The sequence below is a fragment of the Eschscholzia californica genome, unplaced genomic scaffold, assembly GCF_041429995.1.
Source record: "Eschscholzia californica isolate CP2 unplaced genomic scaffold, dmEscCali1.0.p SCAF_3, whole genome shotgun sequence".
Taxonomy (NCBI): domain Eukaryota; kingdom Viridiplantae; phylum Streptophyta; class Magnoliopsida; order Ranunculales; family Papaveraceae; genus Eschscholzia; species Eschscholzia californica.
Window position 1 is genome coordinate 7,056,043 of NW_028238420.1, and position 4,350 is coordinate 7,060,392.

Genomic DNA, 4,350 nt, shown 5'->3' on the forward strand with positions numbered 1-4,350 from the left:
ATGAGGTTGCGAGAAGATGATGAAGATGTTTTTTTTTTACCTAGATGATGAAGATGTTGCTGAAGAAACTCTTACAATGAGAAAGAAGAAGAAGAAGTCTGGTACAATTCTGGTTGGGTGTTTAGAAAATAAAAATTTAGAGAGAGAGAGAGTTGATTAGGTTAGTCTAGTTTTTATGGGCGTTTCGTAAGGGGAGCTGAGTATTCTTGTTGGGGAGCTATAGTACAAAATCAATTTTTGCACTTTAGGTCCATACCAAAATGATATTAGGAGTTATTTTTGTTAGATTTGAAATTAAATAGTGAGATATAGAGGGGTTAAAAAAAATAAATACATAATTTAACAATTTTAATGGTAATTTTGTTTTTTTGTCATCTTCTTCCATAAATCCTAAATATTTCAACAACAATACCTTTCTTTTCTTCTCCACAATCAAGTTATACAATGACCATTGCCAATAAACTATTAACTTATTTATTCTCAATTTCTTCATCTCTTGGACACTTACATTTATTATGTCTCAAGATATTTTTGATGATATTTTAATGAAAGCAGAAGATATTTTTTCAATCGAAACAACAACCAACTCGATCAAATAACGATATTATTGATGAAGATCTCTCTCAAGATGCAAGGAACACTAGACAAATATTTTCGACTAAATTTTATTTCTCTTCCTTCTTTCAACTTTCAAATTTTTTTCAAAAAGGGACAAAACCTTTTAGTATCCGTTTAGAATTTCTTTGGGGAAATTCTTATAAATTTTTCCTCCAAATTAAGTTTTCCTAGGGAACTACATATGTATTTTATTTTCTTCAACAAATTTCTCCCTAGTTGAGGGAAATATGGTGACAAAATGAGAAAACAATACATTTGCCTTAGGGAACTATATATATGTGTTATTTTCTTCAACTAATTTCCTAATTTCTAAAAAAATTTGAATCGCCCTAAACGAGAAAAATATGGTGACAAAAACTAGACATTAGTAAAGATTCTTCCTATTTCTAAATTTTGGGGCCACCAAGGTATATTGATTGTTTATTTGGGATTGCAAGGCAAGCTACTAGTTTCATACGAATAACCAAACTTACAAGCATATCAGATTTACATAAATACGTGCAGAACCCAAAGTGAAGTGATACAATAGTTTCAAAGCTTTAAACTAAAAATCCACACTATACTTCTTAATCCTTAATGATCTTTTCAGTCTTAATTTCTTGACTTCGAACTTAGGGACAAAACACTGCTTTTTGCAACTGAAGTAGTGGATGACGAGGAGTTACATCGTGGTTGTGAACTTCGATCAGGAGACTGCGAGAATAAAAATGCATTATCTTGATTCTCGAAGAGAACCTGAAGAGATCTTGGTATTGGAGGCACATTTACCTCCAAAACTCCTTCAAGGATTTGAACTATCTGCCCAGTCGAAGGTCTATTTGCTTCATCATCCTGAATGCACCAGCAAGCAACTCGGCAAGCTCTAGTAAGCTCTTCGATATCAACATTACCTTCTAACCTATTATCAACTAGGTTTATGATTTCTGCAAATTCGTTCATTTTAGTAGCAGCCCAAGTAGGAAAAAACCTAAAATTTTCACTATCTCCGGAATGCTCTGAATTTCGTCTCCCCGAGATAATCTCGAATAACATCATTCCGTAGCTGTAGACATCAGCTTTTGCAGTAATGGCTACGCCTGATATCCACTCTGGTGCAAGATAGCCTCTAGTTCCTCTCATGGTGGTTAGAACTCGACTAAAATCTCGACCGACTAGCTTGGCTAAACCGAAATCTGCAACTTTAGGACAAAATTCAGCATCTAAGAGTATGTTCTCTGGTTTAATATCACAATGGATGATGCAGTCTCTGCATTTTTCATGGAGATAAGATAATCCTCTTGCAGTTCCTAGTGCTATTTGATATCTTGTTTTCCAATCTAAAATTTTGGTAGCTTTTGGATTAAATAGATTAGAATCTAATGACCCTTTTGGCATGAAATCGTAGACTAGTAACCGTTCAGACCCTTCGGAGCAAAACCCACGTAAACGAACAAGATTTACATGTTGAATTGTACCTATAGTGCCAACTTCAGAGCGGAATTGCTTCTCTCCTTGACTTAAGCCTTCGAGTTTCTTCACTGCTATAACAGTTGAGTCAGGTAATATCCCTTCAAAAACAGAACCAAAACCTCCACCACCCAACTTTTGTGAAAAATTCTTGGTGGCATTGTGCAAATCTTTGTATGTAAATGCCATTAAATAACCCTCAATTATCTTTGACGTTCCACCATACCGTTTTACCCTCCATCTCCACACTAGTACCATAGCAAGTAATAAAACTGCGACAACCCCTATCATTGCACCTACTACTACCATAGTAACTGAGTTTTTTTTCCTCCGAAGTTTAGGTGTCTTGACATCAGAAGCAAAAAGTCTAAGATAGAGACTATCTCCACTACCAGACTTTTGTTGAAGATTCAACAAATCTCTATCCCATATTGAGCACCCATTGTTTGCAAAAGCATAAGCTTTACAGGAACATTTGTTTGTGCAAGCCTTTTTGCATTCATCAGAACTCTGAACAACCAAACTTTGAGGTTTTACGGGTAACACCACATTCGAAATCGGTTGAAATACATCTTTGTTTTGACATTTCAACGGGTTTTTTCTGACACATCCACCAGTCGAATCGCTAAGATTCCACTCTCTAGGAGATTGTTCTTCAAAACCTTGTAAACAATCACATTTTAAAGTATCTTGATTACAAGTACCAAAAGACCCACAAATACCATAAACATCACATTGTGCTCTAGGTTGAGAACAGAACAAATTCCATTGTTGGTTATATTCTGACCAAGCATATTGTTTGATTTGTCCAGACAATTCCATAACAAATCTAGAAACAAATGACTTATTATAGAGAGAATAAGTGAAATAGCTCTCATTATCATTTGAAATGTAGCTGAAATTATAGATATAGTTTATTCTCATCTCAGGTATTAAACTAAAGATCTGACCATTCCATGTACCAGTACTCCAAAATGATTCAGACCTATTCCACTGGATGAGATACTGACTAGCTCCACCTGGGTCTAATTCAAGAGAGTAAATTCCAGGAGATGGATCTTCAGAATTCTTCCATGAAATTAGCCGTTGCGATTGATTAGTTTTTTTGTTAAATCCAAGTTTTCCACCAGGTAACCATGTATTTGTTGGATGATCAATACTTTGCCAAATAACAATAGATGGGTTTGATTTATCTCTTAGAACAAGATTTCCATCATCACCTAAAACAGCTTCAGATGCATTTGAAGATGAAGTTTCAGTTGACCAAACTTGGGTTTTTGATGAATCAAAGATGACTAAATTACCATTTTCTAAGAATTTTAGCTCTGAAGAAGTTGAATTAGTGAGGGGTTTTTCTCTGTTTGCTACCCAAACAACAGTCTGAACTCGAATTTTGTTGTACCAGATTCCTATGTAGTAATTGAGAGAATTGCCTGGTGTGAAGAAACCCAGAACAAAGTTTCCATCTTTAGATACAATTTGTTTGTTTCCAGTTAGAGAATCACCAACAGAGATGATATCAACTGCAATTGTGAAATGGGTTTTTGAAGAGAAAAAGAAAAACAGTAGAGAAACAAAGAAAACCCATGATTTGTTTTTGGGATCCATCTCTGTGTATAATCAAAATATAAGAGAAGAGAGTAACTATTCAATCTTTTTTGTGAAGAGAAGGGTGAAATTGTGAAGAGGAAGAGTCAAACTTCAACAAGAGAGAGTTAAGTCTTCTTCCTCTATTTTGTGGTGTTTGTTATGAACAACCAATTCCCCCTGTTACCCATTAGGTCTGTTAAGGCCTTCTCTCTCTTGATTGGTTTCTTTATACATGTTCTTTTAAATTGATGGAATCTATCCTTTTGAATTTATACAGGTTCTTTTAAATTTATGAAATCTGTCCTTTTAAATTTATACAGGTCTGTTAATTAGAGAGCATACTTTTGGCATTTACAAACAGTGACGTATCCAGAATATATTTTCAGAAAGGTCTAAAAGATTACTCCTAGGCTACGTTCATTTCAAAAATTACAATCCAGCACATTTAAGCAAATAAAAAAAATTATTGATAAAATTTATAGCCATAATTGATAGTAAGAAATTTAAAAATTTGATAGTTTAGACTAGTTTCATAATTTTAAAATTCATACATGCATAATTGACTTCGTTTGGAAGTTCTTCATTGTTATATCTCTATCTATGTATTCAAACATACTATCACTCAACCATTTATCACTCAACCATTTATCACTCATCTAATTCCGTAATTGACTTTTGATGATGATGTTCAAAGAT

The 4,350-nt window shown here is 34.0% G+C and overlaps 1 pseudogene across 1 annotated transcript; it reads right to left on the minus strand.

Moving 5' to 3' along the window:
- Nucleotides 1-1,037: 1,037 nt before the first annotated feature.
- LOC147548069 (G-type lectin S-receptor-like serine/threonine-protein kinase At2g19130 pseudogene) lies at nt 1,038-3,948 on the minus strand (annotated as a pseudogene). The gene has a single exon (XR_015238262.1). The product of XR_015238262.1 is annotated as a G-type lectin S-receptor-like serine/threonine-protein kinase At2g19130 pseudogene (transcript).
- Nucleotides 3,949-4,350: the final 402 nt, after the last annotated feature.